At 44.8% G+C, this 18,565-nt stretch overlaps 2 long non-coding RNA genes across 3 annotated transcripts in view; both read right to left on the bottom strand.

Annotated features, from left to right (window-relative positions):
• Positions 1–6,579, bottom strand: part of LOC119383992 (uncharacterized) — a 60,290-nt gene extending 53,711 nt beyond the window's left edge. Inside the window, exon 1 of one of the 2 annotated variants that reach the window (XR_005181820.1) lies at positions 6,142–6,579. This is a non-coding gene — a long non-coding RNA (uncharacterized LOC119383992). The remainder of the gene's footprint in view (positions 1–6,141) is intronic. The other variant, XR_005181821.1, reaches the window with a different exon arrangement.
• A 2,540-nt stretch (positions 6,580–9,119) lies between these two features.
• On the bottom strand, positions 9,120–15,358 carry LOC119383991 (uncharacterized). Its single transcript, XR_005181819.2, has 3 exons — positions 15,078–15,358; positions 11,172–11,444; positions 9,120–9,212 (listed from the first exon to the last, which is right to left on the bottom strand). It is a non-coding gene; the product is annotated as an uncharacterized LOC119383991 (long non-coding RNA).
• Between the last annotated feature and the right edge of the window lie 3,207 nt (positions 15,359–18,565).

The following is an 18,565-nucleotide window of genomic DNA, read 5'->3' as shown; positions in this document are numbered from 1 at the left end:
TCTCTCTCTCATTCTTCCGGTGCTACGCTTTACTCTCTCTCCTCCTCCTTTCCTTCCTCCTCACCATCAACATCTCTCCTCCTCACTTCCCTTTACCACCCCCTTGCTACATCATAATATACAGCTATGCACAGCTAGCGTGCCTGGATAGCCGAGTGGTTAGGACGCTCGCCTTTGGGTCGAGGGTATACGGGGTCGAATCCCGCCTCATGAAGGTTTTTTTTTTCGGCACTAAATTTTCTCTTTCACTTTTTTTTATTGAAATAGAAAACAAATGAAGGAGTTGTTGTCACCATTGCTTGTTGACGGCTACTCCTTTCCACATAGTGGTTAAGAGAACAGAATAAATAAAAAAAATATATCTATATATATATATATATATATACATATCTACAGTCGTACAAGTTCAAGAACTCAGTAGCTATCGCAAATATTAGTGTCTTCAAAAAAACGCTGGAGCACTTTCATTGCTTTACGGTTTATCCTAGTCGGCCATGGGCCTAGTATTTTCGCTAAGGAAAACGTTCGCTCAGAGTCCAGCGTATGAAGTTCTTGTTCGAGTCGCTGTCTATGCGTGTCGTACTTCGGACAGTCGAGCAACAGATGATGCACATCCTCGTCGTCGTGGCCGCATGAACATGTTGACGATGATGCACGATGAATCCGAAATAAGAAGTGCTTTGTGTAAGCGGTTCCGAGTCTTAGGCGATGAATGAGTGTGTCGATACGTCTTGGGAGCTGGGGGTCTAATTGGCACTCAAGGTTAGGGTCTCTTTATATCTTTCTTTCTGTCACTCTCTTTGTATCTCTCTGTCTTTCTCTCTCTCTCTTTGTACTCGTTCTGTCACCAATCAGTGCTTATAAAGGCTACGCCGTAACGGTGAGTAGTGGGATTTGTCCAAATTCTGTGGCACATACGCGCTCATGATGATGATGGTTTTGCGGCAGGGTCGACACTTTACGGCCGGCCTAAACAACTTCGCTGTTAAAAATAGTTGCCGACTCCTCTCAGCATGCGGTACAGCTTTACCGTCGTGTAAGCAATAAGGAAAAGTCAAACTTTTTCAGCTACACACAGAAGTATGGTCAACTTTTGAAGGTGGTTTCGGTCAAGTAATATACAGAGGAGACGGCAAGCTGTTCATTTTTTGTAGCGGAAGGAAGGTCGGTGTTGCAACTTCCGAGGAAAAAGAAGTTGCTCCGTTCACGAGTAGCGCTGACGCTCGACGTCCCGTTAATCCGTGAATTTTCTACCGCATATAGGAATTTTAAGGTTCTCCAACAAAGGTGTTCATCTCGTCGTGGCAAACAAGTGCGGGCGCTGTGGAACCAAGTCAGCCTAGGCTCGCCCTATCTGAGTAAACAGAACAGCGATAATATGCTTTAAGCGTATACTGATCAGATATTCCCGACTATTCTTTTTCCACGCCGCCGTCGTTGCTCAGTGGTTACGGTGCTCGGCTGCTGTCCCGAAAAAACGCGGGTTTGATCCCGGCCTTGGCGGTCGCATTTCTATGGAGGCGAAATGCTAGAGGTCCGTGTACTGTTCGATTTAAATGAAGATCCTAGACAGTCAAAACCCCAGAAAAGTTACTGGCAAACCTCCGACCGCCTTCAATAATGCAAAAGCAAAGTTTTTCTACGGCGAGTTTCATTCCGTTCTCCGGAGGTTGCACTGCATCGTCACGTTATGGCTCAGATGATCATGTGGGAAGATCACATCGCAAAACTTTTGGCCCGCGCCCCAGCCTGCTCGGCCGTCTGCTACGCTGCCATGAAATTGCTCCTCACAAGGTGCAGCAGCACAAGAGGCGGCCGAGCGACCTAGACCGAATGCCAGAACCTCGAAATGGTGCTTCGTCTACGTGACACCCTTCTACGTCGTGACATCACTAGACGGTACTAGCCCCGGAAAATGGAAGAAAGAGAAAAAGAGTAAACGTTTATTTTGAGCAAGTGCACTGTGCGCACAAGGTGGGCGGCCTCCTTATTCCAGGTAGCCGCGGGCCTTCGCCATCTCTCGTGCCCGTTGAACCAGGCTTCGCTGATTCTTCAGGTCTGGGTCCTATAGCTTGGCCTCCCACTGCTCTTCGGTTAGTGTAGCGGTTCCAGGATTTTGTATGCATCCCCATACCATATGGCATAGAGTGTGTGAAAATAAACTTTTTGAGAAAGGCGCTTATATGTTCGATTATATCGCGCGTTGTGTACTTAATTTGCTGTACCTTTTCTACGGTACTGACGTATCGGATCTTCATTTAAGACAAAGAAAAAAAAACACTAAAGTAAGAAACATTATATGAACATTTAATTCCGGTAGTTGTACTCTCGTCCATGATGCAGTGATGCGTATTCTCTCCGCGGCTAATGACAGGCATTTGAATTGACCCGAAATCCTTCTCCGGTATCGACCTAGAACTGAGTGTGAGTGTGAAGCGACTCGACGCTGACAAGATCGAACTTTTGCCAAGCAAAACCTCGAAGACTACTAGGCCCGCTCCAGTGTTGACATCGCTCATTCCGGCAGTTACTTCTTCCCACTCTTCTCGAATCCACCCCTCCACCCCCACCCCGCTATTGGATGCTGCAAGTCAATATATTCACTTTGAGCTCTCACGATGAGGCACTCGAGATCAGGGGAGACGGCAGCAGCAAGAAACGGATAATGGGAGAGGTACGAAAAAGAGAAATAACTGATGAATAGCAGCTCCAATTTTATTATAATCGCTGACATTTTCTAAACTCCTGTTTGAGTATGACAACAATACAATATGTCGGGCGAGCTTGTTCTCTTTTTTTTCAGAAGCATCAAGCCTTTTATATCCACTGGTGACCAAACAGAAGAACGTACAAGAAATAACATTACATAAACACAAACATAACATAACCGTACATCGTACAAACAACGTACATAACATTAGTGCCGGTGGGAATCTGGCATGCGCCAAGTTTCACAACTCTACAGCGCTCTGTGTGTCCCGTGTACCTTTCTCTCTGTGGTGACGTACGTGCTGTAAATATGAGCGGAGAGTGTGACATTTGCTTATAGCACAGTTAGTGAAATGCGACTATGCAGTGGTAATTCTTCATTTATATATATTCCGCTTCGTTCAAACGAAACACGAGTCTGCTATTCGTATATTCGGCCATTTTCCGCACTGTGGGAAACTTATGCTGTGGCAGAACTTGCTCTACGGTTACTACGAACATGGTCATCATGCATGTTAGCAAGAGCAAATTTTATGATTGCCTACGTACTGAAGTAGTGCTGCACTGAAACGTAAATTATTTTCATATTCATACATTTGACTCGCGAGTCGTGATTGCAGTACTCAATTTCATTATCACGACTGGTCCTCCTATGGATAATTTTACGGATGCGCTTCGGTTCCGCCATATTGGTCTGTTAACTTCACCATTTTGTATCTTAATAACTAAAGGAACAGTGCTAGAGTAGGCGCATGCGAATGAAATTGGCTGGGTTCGTGCACTCGAGGTTTCATGACCTTTTTAACTTTGTGTCATCATCATCGTCATCATCATCATCATCAGACTGACTGCGCCCACTGCAGGACAAAGACCTCTCCCATGTTCCGCCAATCAACCCCGTCCTGTGCTTCCTGCGGCCACGTTATGCCCGCAAACTTCTTAATCTCATCTGCCCACCTAATTTTCTGTCTCCCCCTCACGCGTTTGCCATCTCTTGGAATCCAGTCAGTTACCCTTAATGACCAGCGGTTATTTCACCTACGCGTTACATGCCCGGCCCATGCTTATTTCTCCTTCTTGATTTTGACTGAGATGTCCTTAACACCTGTTTGTTCGCTCACCCACACTGCTCTCTTCTTGTCCCTTAAGGTAACACCTATCATTTTCCTTTCCATCGCTCGCTGCGTCGTCCTCAATTTAAGTTGAACCTTCTCTGTAACTCCAGGTTTCTGCTCCGTAGGCAAGTACTGGTAAGCATAAATCGGTAAACTCACTCAGAGCCGACTCATTCAGACTGAGATCGGGCCGTGAGTCTGAGTCTGAGTCTGAGTGAGTCTGGGTTAGTAATATCTTGCTGAGTTTGAGTCCGAGTGAGTCCGGTTAAGGAAGATTGTCGTGAGTCTGAGTCCGACTGATTCCGGTTGCGGTAAATATTGGTGAGTCTGAGTTCGAGTGAGCCCTAAGCACAAAATATATTTTTGAGTGAGTCTGAGTGAGCTCCAATTTTTTTGCCGACCTATGCCAGTAAGATGCAGCTATTATATACCTCCCTCTTGAGGGATAGAGGTAAACTACTATTCATGATTTGAGAATGCATGCCGAATGTGCTCTACCCGATTCTTATTCTTCTAGTTAATTCAGTCTCATGGTTTGGCGCCGCGTTCCCTAACAGTCCTAAGTAGACGTATCCCCCCCTCCTTTTCTTCGCATTTCATATCAAGGCTACTTAGGCACTGCTTCACATCATCATAATTGAAATTGAATCAGATATCTTAGTAATATTAACAATCGTGAATAAATCGCTAGCACATTTGCTTGTTCAAGTGTACTGTGAGCAGGAACCATAAAGTCGCCATACGGAGTGTAAGAGCGCGATCGCGTTGGGGGTTGTGAAAACTTTGATTATGACCTGAGTTCAGATTGACGATTTAATGAACAAAATGCAGATAAAACAGCCGTTGTGCGTTTTCAAGACCACGTTCACTTAAAATTAGGGGTGTGCGAATATTCGAAAGTTTCGAATATTCGTCGAATATTACATTCGAAATATTCGTATCCGATTCGAAAATCGTGTATTCGAAAAATTTCGAATATTCGATAACTTCGAATATTCAAAAAATTCGAATATGCGATTCCATTATAATGCATAAAATAACTCGTCTTCCATATTTCTGCTGAGTTCGTATAGCTAAAAACGTTGCCGAGAGGAGCGATAAACATCGAAAGTACACGGAGACACGATATCTGCCTGCGACGAGCGCCCCAATACGGATGATTTATTGCTGGTGCATCTCCGATGTGCAGCGCTGTTGGCGATCATGTAACCGTACATTTTCAATATTATGCGGCCGTAACGTGCTGCACTACCACTCGTTCACTATGCGGGACCACTTCTGAAGAAAGACAGTGACCCACGTGAGTGGTGGCGGACTGTAGGCACCTTCAGATACCCCAGTCTGGCAAAGCTTTGCCCCATGTAACTCCCTATACCAGCCACTTCTGTTCCAAGCGAGCGTGCCTTTTCAGTGGCAGGGGGGGGGGGGGGGGGTTGTCTCTGTTAGAAGGGAGCGCCTGCTGCCTGATCATGGGAGCAACTCATATTTCTTCATGTTAACATCTAGTCATTACTTTCATCGTGCCGTGATATTTGCTTGTGTTGTGATGTGCATTGTGCTAGCCTGGACATTGTGTTCTGGAGATAGCAGTGTATGTTATGTTGCCAGTCAAGCTGTTAATGTTTTTTTTTTCAAATAGCTACATGTTAAATAAAATATCGTTACTGTGGAGGCATTTTTCCTTTGATATTCGATATTCGATTCGATATTCGAAGGTGGATATTCGTATTCGATTCGTATTCGAAAAATTTGATATTCGCACACCCCTACTTAAAATGTGCCGGACGTGTACTTATTGTGCACAAAAAGCCGCGATAGCATCATTTTAATAGAATGTAGTTGCACAGAGCAGTGTCAATGCACGTTTTCTCAATTTCCCAAGAACCACAAAGAAACACAACTGGGGCCCAAGTGAGGCGTATAGAAGGCCAAAAATCCCCTAGATATACGATTACCCGTTGATGTGCTGACAATCTTTCACTTGACCCTTACTCCACGTAGGTAACTAGAACGACAGGAATTTTTATAAACACCTAAAACATAATGACCAAACAAACACAAAGCGCTAAAGCTTGTCTCCATTGCACTCTTGTTTAACCGTTTTTTCGTGGTTAGTGTTATGGCAGTTATAAATATACATCAAGGGTGGTCCGGAATCATCCCGTTCTGAACCGTAAGCTCAGCAGCTACATGTTACAGGATACTATAAAAACTAATATTCAGGATTAAAATCTGGCATTTAGGTGTCAGCACTGCCCACTGAGCTTTACGATATCGCATTCAGTTCTCCCGTTCAAGAATTGAGACCGCGACTTACCGTTTGCACTTACCGGCCATCATGCTCATATACAAGACAATGTTCGGTCTTGTAGCCATAAGCGCATCGCAGTGTTTCCAATGGCCAGACCACGCAGTTAGTTTCGCACCAAGGCAGCTTCCACTCGCCCATCCAACGTCTTAGTCTTTTCTGAATCACTCTACCAGAGCAAGAATATGTCTTACCTCTCGCTTTACCAATGAATCCTCAATCGGCAGAGTGACTCTATAATCAATGTAGAGTCAGCCTGCCGCCATAACTTGAGCTGCAGGATATATCTGACACCTATTTTTCCATGGTATCAATGAAATCCGAGCATGCTGACTGCACACCATGCCATTATGTCTCCCCGAGAGTCCAGTTCGAAGGTTTCACCGCAAGAGATGGTCGCTCTTGACTGGATGCTTCCTATCACACCATGTGTAGAACTGCCCAGTGCCGACTGCCCCGCCACGCGCTGCCATGCCGACAGGGGCGCCTCCTATTCGTTCTCGCAGCTAGCCTTCAAGAACAAAATTTTATATGTTTAATGTTCATCGGGCTGTCGGATTGCACGCCGCGTTTCTCTGCTTCCTTCAAAGGTTACGTCCTGCTTACAGAGACCTTCAAGAAGGTGGTCCCATGTAGCAGCTGAAGCGCATTAATTAGTCTACGCACCGTCCTTTCTTTTCTTTCATGGTCTTCATAAATACCGTTCCTTCTTGACCGAATGTCGATAAATGTGGTGCATGTCACGTGATGGCGAATGCTACCTTTTCCTTTCTTCATTTCCAGATCTCACGTCCATTGTCACCGTTGTTTCAGCCTATTCGTTTAAGTTATCAAATTGCCTGTCTATCTTCTACAGTTAACGATTTGGCTTTTGTTAAAGTTCTGATAAGTGTCTATTTGTACTTAAAGATTAAAACTTGTGGATACATTTCCCATGATAATTAAGAAGCTTTTTGTGTAATTGTGCATTCTTAATTTATACTACAGTATTATCCAAAATCGCGTCAGCCGCTTCGTTTTTTCAGTGATCTTGCTGTCACTGTGTTACGCTTCTTGCGTGGCATCCTCAGGTCTCAATTCCGGCTATGACTTGGAGGCCTTCTATTGATTCTATTCTGAATGGGCGTTGCGCTTTATATTGAAATGTTATTCCAGTTCTGAGCTGTCTTGTAATCTCCTCCCAAGAACTAATAAAAGTTAAAGATCACGACGATGGACGAGAGATGGAAATACTTTTCCTTTTCTTTATTATATGTTTTCATTATATTTAGTGATAGCGACGTTGTGAGTGTTGAAGTTCTTTTTCAAGAACGCTTTGCTATCTAAAGGAGCAGAAAGAGAAATGGCAACTACATCGGTTGGAAACATTTAAGTTTCCTGCTTGATCAGATACAAGGAATACATTAGTGAGGCTGGCGTATCTTATTCTCGTCCTGGATGCCGGAAGAACGTGTCTTCATTCTTCCCAGTTAAAACTTGCTGTCGTAAAATACAGAACATCCCCGTGCACACTTCATACCTGTTACACAATCTTGTCCTCTGCACCAGTATACCCTGCTTCATTCCTTGTTACTTCTACTCTGCACTGAAGTCTATAATAGTGTGCTATCAGTTGTAAGAGCGCACTTCATCATTTTACCAGCTTGAGTAGAAACGGACGATTCTCTGTTAAAACAGTGCTAACTTTAGGAGTGTTTACTAACGAATAACCATAAATGTCACAAAAGCTGAGTTGCATTTTTCGCAAAGGAATAATGATAGCTTCAGGAAGCGGAACGCAGTATGTAAGTGTAATATGTCTCACAATTGACCGCGTGGTATTTCTGTTTAAAAGGCGACGCTTTCTCTGCCTCCTTCACGGATCTATTCGTGCACGCATAGAAGCCTATGCGTTCTCATCACTCAACTACCAGCAAACGTCCTTTTACAAACCCCGAATTCTAACAGCCTATGTAGTGCGAATAAGCAGCACATCTATTCTGCATAATGTATACCTGTATATACCTGCACACATAATGTCGGCGCGTAAGTACACAAAACTCTCGAAGAAATAGTGCGTTATGTGCATCAGCTCAATTGGCTCACTTTACTTTCCTTAATTTACCCATTCAGTACGCCCACTGTGTGTGCGCGGATTAATGTTTAATTCTCCAGCATCCGCTTGGGACATTCCATGCCTATGAGCCACTGTGCCACAGAGTAAATTCCTTTTAAAAGTTATTTACTTGTATGTACTGGCCAATATGACACAAAAAAACGTTAAGGTTCGAACCTTTTATTTGCATAAAAATAGCTATTACAAGTGATATTACTTAGCATACCATGAAAGTAATCACAACTGTATACATCGACGTAAGTATTAAAAAATATACATAGACGCTTTGCTGAAGGTTAGCTTCACAGAGGCTTCGTTTACGTATTTTTAATTGTCATCATAATTTTGTTTAAAACCCTCTCTCTGACTTTACAAAAAGAAATGAGGGCTTTGGCTCCTAGTAACATTTCCTATGGACTGTTATATCTTAACATAAGTCCTTGCTCGAAAAGTGTGGCTTTACAGAATTCGTACTGTATATCGTCACCACTCGTCGCTGCTAGAAAGAATTCGCTTGTTGATCGTTGTTCTGAATATATAAATTAAGCAGAATCCCTATCGCTGAAGTTCCGATCGAATGTTCAACAAGTGTCGCTAACGTCTAGTCAGATGAAAAAGAAGTTTAATGAAGCAGTTAGAAATATAAAATTCTTTACCACAGAAGTCACTCGTGTTTGGTGCTGTCCCTTATAGCAGAAAGGGGCATTTAGCTCTGGTCTCCTAAACATTTATCTTTTTGTTGGAACTTTTTAAACCTATTCCTCGCTTATAAGTTACATTTCTTTACTTTTGAGCATTTTATTCCGTATTAACCATGAGCCTGAACTCTCTTTTAAGATTAACGTTGTTTTGTTGTTGTTGTTTTTTAAGTTCTCGCGGTACAGGAGGCAGCTTGTTCAAAGGTACAATCGCTCTTTTATTACAAAATCCAGAAATGGTAGATTGGAAATGGATCTGCTATGAACATGGATGAAGTGGTTTTCATCTGCAAGAGAAAAAAAGAACATGAACATAAGATGCAACGCGAAAATTGCAATCTTTTATTAAAAATAGGCACTCTAATGGCGGCTGGGGAACTTTTCCATTCAAACATTGCTGGTCTTGTTTTATTGTTTTATAACAGCGTTCCTCCGACGGTTCCGGCACAGGAGAGATACTTATAGATCCTTTGTTTAAATAAAATTGCTGAGCCTTTCGACTGCTTTTATCTTAGTGAGCCATAATTTGTGGCCTATGTCATCATTCATGGTCAATCACGCACGATTTTCAAAAGGGAGGAAGGGCGACAACACTTAACGGTTATTGCATTGGGAGTGGTAATCTCCTCTCTCTGGAGAATTACACCTAACGCCTCTAGTTCGTCTTGACATTGAAGAAGCACATGTTTGTTTTTATTTCTTTGCCAAGAAACGTGTACCGCTTTAATCGATGTCTCAGGGCTCACTTGCAGCGGCTCTAAGACCAATCGTATGCTTGCAAAGTTTCTTTTTCTGTGTGCGTCTTCATTTTCTCTGGTTACTAGAATAGACTCTTCCACGCCACCCCCAGAGTTCCGCGAAATATACGAGCAAAAATGAAAGGTAAGAACGTACCACGCCTTAATAACATGAGTGTGCGGGATATTTATATCATTAGCAGAGCTTATCAGAAAATCCATCCATGTCAGGTTTCCTAGAAAGCAAATACTTTCGGCGAGTTGATAGTCACTAATGCGAGCATGTTCGTTCCGACACATATATAGCACAAACTATAATGCATACTGTTTTGAGGTTAGTTAATGCGGATAACGCTTACCGATTCACTCACTTATGATACCAAGAAATCTAGGTGTGTTCAAATGGACGCCAACAATGATGTACTACAACGTATTTGAGAAAAACTGTGGTAAGAACCGTTCTCATGATAGTTAATACCTCGCAGTCGCTGGAATTAAAGACAGTAAAAGCAAATGAGGACGTTTAAATTTTTTCATGTAATACTGAGGACGGTAGCGCATCTGCGACGTCAGATTATTATTATTATTATTAGTAGTAGTAGTAGTAGTAGCAGTAGTAGTAATAGTAGTATTATGCACGCCGATGCAGTGCGCATCCTTGTAACCCTGAAATCCGATTAGTCATACATGCGGCATAACGCTATCCAAGATTCACGTTAGATGCTTGCAATCGGGCCATATGATATCAGTCGCGAGAGGTGCTCGCTGTCGCACGCTTGTATACATCTTTGTGAGCAAACATTAGGCAAAAGTTGAATTATTACCCAGACGCAATTTTTTGAGGTCCTAGGGAGATCTTTTTTTTTCCTGAAAGACACCAGCGTAAATGAAATAGTGCCGAAATGCTGCCGAAATGCGAATTTCCTGCAAGTATCATAACGTACTCTTTTCCACTCTAAAAGCTTAATTCAACTTTCAAGCTTATATGCGGGTTATTGTTTACTGATAGAACATAGATGAAAGTGTAGGCTACATTGGGACTGTTTCTGCCAGAGCGCAGCTGATAACATATATCTACCGATTAGCCAATAAATCCGTAGGCACAGTGCACAAATAAACAACGAAACTCTACAATATATAAATATAAAAAAGACACAGAAAAGACAAAACAAGGCAGGACAAGTGACACTACGCAACCTCGTCAATTAAAGTACGAGTACGCCGTTGAATAACCCACGAATAAATTTATCAGATCGTCCTGGCATCAAATGCCAACACATAAAAAGTTCATAGAAATATCCATCAAAATGATTTAATGATAATACTATCTAAAGCAAAATCTCTGAAGCATTGCCACGCAGCGTGTACTTTCGTAGACGAAAATTCTTTATGCAAATGATTTGTTTCGTAGATTGCTCCGCACTTGATCATAACGTGAGCTATATGTAAACAAGTACTCCACGCAAGCATCCAGGGTGATCAGCTCAGAAGGTTCGAATGTGAACTCACTCTTGAAAGAGTCGTCTTGTTCAGCCGTAGAATCCTCTGCCATAGCCAAAACCACGTCCAAAGCCTCCGTAGTAGCCCCGCCCGAATCCTCCATAGAAGCCACGACCGTAGCCAAAACCGCGTCCATAGCCAAAGCCTCGGCCGTATCCGAAACCACGGCCATACCCAAAGCCACGGCCGTATCCGAATTGTGCCGAGGCTATGCAGAAGACAGCTGCCAGCAGGAGGGCAGCGATGATGACGTTCTTCAGCATGCTTGCTTTTATTTAGTCGCTGCAAAAAAAAAACAAATGTGCAAATTATTATTGCACGTGAGCCTACAACATTCGAATGCTGTACCACCGAGCAAAGAAACAGAATAGGACACCTGCGGCTAGGTTTAAGGTAAATGGATAATTACAACGTTACCCGGGCGTCTTTGTGATCTTCACGGATCTTAACCATTTTTTAGATGCGAAAGCATCTGATGCTCGGGGCAGTGTCCGTTCTGTGGCGTCCGCAACCATACTGCGCATGCGCCAACTCTCCTCCTTCTCTTCGCGTGAGCGCGAGGAGGTGGCGTGAGCGCTGCCTCCGCTTCGTTTCTTCTCTCCCGTTTCTCTCTCTCCGCCACAGCTGTGCGCTCGTATATGATGCGGCGCGCGCTCGCTCCTGTTGCACTCTCCGGAACGGCGCTATGGACGCTCGCGAAGCTGAACGTAAACGGCGACACCAGCAAACATAGCACTCTTCTTCGCAACGGCGCTATGGACGCTTGCGAAGCTGGACATAAGCGGCAATGCCGGCAAGCGAATCTCGAAGCTGCGAGGCTGTGAAATCGCGCGTTCGCTCTGCTTCTGATATTCTTTCTCTGTGCAACGGTGTGCGAAACGCCATAAACAACGTCAACGTCGGCGCTAGTTGAAGCGGCAGCGCCACCACCGCGGAGCAGAGGAAGGCTCGGAAACCTGAACGTAAACGTCTTTCTAATGCCACCCAGTAACGCAAAGGAATTAATTTTTTGTATCGCTATACATCGATTCTGAGCTCTAGACAGAAGGCTAGACGACTGTATAGTGCAGGCGCTGCAAACCTTGCATGTGGCAATGGCAGCCACCGCTACAGCAAGCGTTGAATTCACTCGTTGAATTCACACGCTTCCTGCATTCTAAATAACCACGGGTCGTGAAAATTATTCCCCAGCACTCTACTGCGGCATCTTCCACAGCTCAGCAATGTTGAGCGTAGCCATAAAATAATTAAACGCACTGTCATTAAATCACAGGCTGCATTCTGCGCGCCCCTACTGAAGGCATTTCAAAAGACAGCGTGCTATTCCGGTTGCTTTACGTTGGGGCAAAGATAAAATTAAAAATTATTGTTCAGAATACAAAACACCATTACAATTGGACAGCCTACGACGTGGAGTGCGAATTGCCCTTCGTTGGGTTCATACTTAAAAAAAATAATAACACCTGAATACAGGATGGATGAATGGATGAAAAAACGCCAGGCCTGCGCGGAACACGCTGCACAGTGACAGCGAAAGCTGGAACCGCGGCATTTCTAGAACCCGTTCTAAACACTCTCGGGAAACTACTACAAGTACACTTCTGAAGTACGCACTACGAATAAATCATCATAATTTTTTAGAAGTAGGGAAGCAATCACTATGCCATTATTCGTCATTCTGCGGAGAAGCGAGGTGCTCGCTACACATCTGTAAATCATTATGTGCACTTTGTATATGCTGTCGCTGATGACGATGGAGAATTATGGCTGACCCCTTTCTAATGGGTGGGAAGCTTTAAACCGCCCACTCGTTACGCAGTTGGAATTGTGTGATGCCTGGTTATTATTTTACTCTTCTACCACGCTATATTACATCTGTTAACGTGATTCCTTGCCCGACATGACGCCTCCCTACTGAAAACGCTCTGTAAGTCAGTACCATAATTCCGTATGTTTCCGTACGATTCTTAAGGAAATGTACGGAAAATATATGGAAAATATACGGAAAACATACGGATTCCGCACGAAACATATGGCATTATGGTACTGGCGTACCGAACGCTTTCGGTAGGGCTGTGTACGGTTTTTTACAAGAGAAGTAGCGGCGTGGCCCTGTGACAGAGTACTCGCCTGCCTCGCAGAGTGTCCGAGATGAAATCGCACTCGGTCCTGAGTATTTGTTTTTTTCATTTCGCGCGGTAGCGGTTACGGACATCGGCGGCGGCGGCGGCGGACAACTAAGGCACCAAAATCGGCTGTTGTTGTGATCTCACAACAGCTTTTGGTGTAAAAACTTTCTTCGGGATACCAAGACGAAATACCAGCGCAGACATTGACAAACAACCCCCGGTATAACTGGTGCCGGTACAATAAATGCGAAGTGTATGGTGACTATGTGCAACGAATGTGAAGGAGCCCAGTCTACTGATTATAATTCGCGAGTTCCTAAAAAAACACAAATCATCGAGAGTAGACCTTCCTTCGTTTTAAAAATGCCGTAATTCTCCATCATTGAAGTAGTTGCAAATTGAGTATTGGGGCGCCTGCAAGCGCTCCTTGCGCACGTCATATCCATTAGCGGAAGTAAGCTTTCTCGTTAATAACAAATAACAATTTCTACTTTTCTGCCAATAAGGCTGTGTGCCCGTATCATTATAATATGATGCTTGATAGTGCTTGTGCGCGTGAACTCAAACAAATTAATGCACATTACCCCCTCCCCCATAAAGTTGCTTCTATCAAATGAGCATTGATAGCTCGGTAGTAGCAGACATTATTTCTGTGCGAGATGGAGTGGCAAGAATTTTAAAAGGAAGAGGTGCACTGAAGGTTCTTTCCAAGATGTAACTGAAAGTCTAAAAATCATGTTATTTGCACAGTTGGCCGTTTACCTAAACTACCACCTGTTGTTCTTTTTCGTGAGTTCCATCTGAGCCTTCTTTGAGTGACCGCATGCAACCTATTGTGTGCTGGAAATCATTCTTAATAACTGTGCACGCGTCTGTTTGAGCGACACCGTGCAAGGCTGCAGGGGAAAAAATACAAAACGTGTCTTCAAGGGAATGTACTTCAGTATTCACTCACTAATGCAGGACTTCACTCACAAACGCATTGAGCTACCATTAATACTCCCCTTTTTTTTTCGCCGGAGTTGTCAAGAACATTTACCCCAGCCAGACAACTTGCAAGGCATATTCGATGCTTTATGACCAGAGTTCGTAGACATGTTGGCTAAAACAATAACAGCTGGTGTAGGCGTCCAAGTGAATATGCCATGTGAACTGTTACATAGTGTTACGTCCTAAGCACCTCGTTTCCTGCGCAAGCTATCATCACTCTGAATGTTGATTACAAGTTACGTAAAGAAGTGGACCCCCAGTCAGTGGGGCTTGTTTCCAGTCAGTAGGACTTCATTTTTCTACGCATCCATTATTTTAAGAAAAAATGGACCGAAGAGCTCAAGGAGGTCCAGGGAAAACATTCATGACAGCTGAACACTTCGGACAACTCCCACTGGTTCAACGATTTAAGAAAAAAAAGGTGGGAAAAAATGCATGCCTTCAAGCTGCGGTGTAAAAATAGACGCCAGATTAACCTTGCGCCCGCAAACATAACTACGGCGTCGCTTCTCTGCCATGTGTTGCAGTCAGAGATCAAACGCCATGAAATCTATAGACGATTTTGCACCGTTGTCATAGACGAGGATAATTGCCCCTTTCCGGGGCTGGCACCGAACCAAGTGCGCGCACCTATTCACCATCGGCTGACAACTCGTCCAATTAACCACCATCGCGGAGAGCAAAACTAGCAGGTGGCTGCTAATTTTGCCAAAGCGCTTTCTCGAAACTGTTGCCAGAAGCACGTGCCTTTGAACCAAAACAAGAGTCGCACGCGCTCCAGGCCTCGCATTCTTACCTGCTGCGAAGCGGAAGGAAATCTTGTTCCGACGTCGAGTGCGTGTCCGACTGTGTCACCTCCCGGGGTTTTTATATAAGCCACGCGCTCACCCCGCTTATGTCACCAACCCATGCCACTAGTTGTGGCACTTGGGGTGCCACGAAGGGGGTGAGAGTGTACGGCGTCCTCAGTGCAGGAAGGTGAGGCGACCTTCCAAATTGTGGGCCGGGTCTTCCCCGGGTCTACGGCCTGAATGCTGGATGCGCCACGTCTGACACGCGCCAATGCCTCCTCACCTGTAGCGTCGTCTTTGGCCAGGAACTCTTCCCGTCGTCAAGGCCGCCACAACTGCTGCTGCTTATTCAGTGATTTGTTGTCGCAGCCCAAGTTTCACCTCGCCACCCTCCCCTCGTGCCGGCGGTCAAGGTCTCGCTACAGCCAACGTCCTCCGGCTTCGCGGCGAGTTCACCGGAGCGAATACGGCATCGCCTCCGGCCGTGCGCTTGGCCGAATCCCATCACACACAAGTGTTGATTGAGGTGCACTCTGTAAGCGCAGGGGTCTTACGCGTGTGACCCTGTTTTCATTCTTTGTTCGAATGCGTCACCACTTTTACATGCGCTACTCACAACCCGAGAGTGCCGCGCGCAGTTGCCCTCCTGACAGAAGAGAGATGTGTTTGTTGAGGAGGAGAGTGTGTTGTCCTCCTACGCCGGGCTCCTGTTTCCTCCTCTCTTAGCTGCTCTGGAGGCAATGCTTGCTGAACGAACGGGCGCTCACGGCCAGACTGCTTTTAATAGCCCGCGGTATTTCAATAAGACGCCGCTCACAAAGAACAGCTTCACGGGGCTGGCTGTCAAGCGTGGCTGTCACAACGAATCCCGGTACAGATTGACGTGTGTTTCACGTCCCTGTGCCACTCAAGGCATCCCTCTGCCTGTTTTTCCCCGCACCAGTGTGTGTCCCGTTGCGCGCGTAGAGTGAAATGCGTGAGTTCGTTTCCTCTAAAGAATCCAACGGCTCGGACAAGACCGTTCCGCACAGTGGTCGTGACGATGTCATTAGTGTAGTACTACGTCTACTAAAGCCGCAGGGCTTATTTTGGTGGTACACGCCTCAGGCCACGCGCCGGAGGCGGACGCTGAAACGACAAATGAAAGGCCTTAATATCAGGAGCATGGTTCAAATCTGGAAAACTTATGGTGTTTACACAGAGGTCCGCTCGTGCTGTTCGAATCTTCACCGTTTTGACCTACACTCCCCTGCGTCGCAAGACCGGAAGGTGCAGCTTGTTTTTCCCGTCATAATTGAGGCACCTTTCCAGCATCGTTTGTTCGCAAACTTTGTAGCCTACCTGGGAATTCACAAGGACGCAACGTTCAACCAAAAACAAAGTGAAGACCTCTAAAGAAACGCCGGGCCTATCATCTCTCTTTTCTGTACCTTTATTGTGCTCTTGCAACAAAAAATAAGTACGTGTGAAATGCGGTACACAATTTCAGGACATATATTGGTGAAAACACAGTTGTCATAACATTCAATATTGCGTTACATACACTGAAGATACATCATGCTAAAATGCAAATTCAGTATGCCCCTTTTCAGTAAAGGCTAGACCTCCGCCATAGTATGCCACAAATTCTTATTGTAGCAAAGTGCTTATTCGCTTTAAAATGCTGAGCATTTTTTCGCCTCAAGTGGCGCTGCATAACGATATCTTCATCACTGCAGTTCTGCAAAGCTTACATAACCGTCACTTGCAGCGTTATGTAGGCGCCCCATTTGGATTGAGTCAGCAATAACATTAGTCCTACTTTGAGACTCGTGGCATCCCATGAAGTTTAACTAGAGCGTTGGTTTAAAAGAGCCGTTCTTATAACCTCGACACTTCGAAGAACGAGAATAAGAAGCGTGGCAAAACAAAAGGTGCCAAACACTCTTGTGTTTACCGAAACGGCTGTGCACGTTTGTAGGCAGCAGAATACGCCAGAATTCTCAATCGACGTATATACTCAGCTACCAATTTTACTGCGTAAGCGAATGCTCATCAGCGCTGATGGCGGGTTAGGCCTCCTTCCAGCACTCAGTTATTTAGTCTGTACAGTGAGTTCAGCATGCTACTGCATTAGCTGATGCAAAGCGTCGGACAGTTTTTGCGACCGCGTTTCCAAAGGGACCTTATCGAAACAAATTTTGCTCCGAAAGCAGCTCTATCACTTTTTTATTTGAAAATTGACTTTCCAACTGTACCATCAGCCGTGGTGGTACTCCTAAGGCTGCTGTCATTTACGTAATTTTAGATCGAGATATTTCGTGCATCGTGTTTCTGTAAGTCAGAGGCATCAAACCCACTCCAGCTAGCAGGCCGCAGTCACGAAATATAGACTCCCTCAAGGGCCGGGGTTGTGGCGTGTGGGGGCGGGGGTTTGGACGAAATGTCACTTGACGCTGCCATTTGAAACAATGTATTTGCCATATCTCAAGAATAACTAAAATCAGGACGCCGACTGCGAGATTTAGGTTTTCGTTTCACGGTTATGTTTCAGCACGTCGTGACCGGATAGGGTGCCTCACGAAAAAAGAATGCCTGAGACCAGCATAGCTCATGAACGTAGTTATTAAGCAAATAAAAAAGAAATATGGAACGAAGACAGTCACCTGTGGCCGGGCCGCTAGCAAAAAGTCCGCGGGCCGCGTGATGGAGACCCCTGCGGTATAGAATTGGACGTTCACTGGGATGCGTTAGCTGTTATTCTTGCAAACGCAGGCGCAACAACCATCACTGATATTAATCGTTAACAGCGGTCGCGTCGTGTCCCTTCTTTTTGTCCGCGCTTAACTGTGCACCTCTAATTATATAGCGAATCACCAGTGCGTGGTAGATGCTGTCGCAGTCCCAATGCACTTGACAGAGCTTTCTTTTATTCACTACAAGTTGATTATACAGCTTCCTCACAGTGGTTGGCACGATCAACGTACCTCTTGCCTGTGTAAACCTGCGTGCACCAGAGCATCCTCTTGTTTAGGAAGAGAACAAACATTTCATACACTCTGTCGACGCATGACAGCAATTCAACTTTTGCCAAACCAACTGAAAGTAACAGTATGCAGTAGTATTTAATTGTCTTCGTTAACTACGATGGATGTTTTTTGTTCTTGTCGTTTTTTTTTTTTTTGCTTCCATCGAACGCTTGCAAAGTTTTGCAGCCATCAATGGTGTAACTATCACATCGATCGCTTTCATGTATGCCTCGGTTGGGCAGGGCCTGCCCTAACCTCGAATGCTTCAAATTTCTGCGAACATTTGTCCAGCTGATCTCCAGAAATGAAGAAATTGCGGTGCATTCGATCCCATGCAGCATATTTACAACTTCTCGTCGCACTAAATTTTGTGCTGTAGCACTGTCAGGCTAGCAGACTTGCGAGCCAAAGAGTTGCAACCAAAACGTTACGCGCTGTGAACACGAAATCTCCGTTTTAAAGCTATACGCAAAGCGACAATCTTT

This window comes from Rhipicephalus sanguineus, chromosome 2 (assembly GCF_013339695.2).
Source record: "Rhipicephalus sanguineus isolate Rsan-2018 chromosome 2, BIME_Rsan_1.4, whole genome shotgun sequence".
In the NCBI taxonomy this organism is placed as follows: Eukaryota; Metazoa; Arthropoda; class Arachnida; order Ixodida; family Ixodidae; genus Rhipicephalus; species Rhipicephalus sanguineus.
The sequence above is the reverse complement of the archived record's forward strand: the minus strand, read 5'-3'. Positions and strand labels throughout refer to the sequence as shown.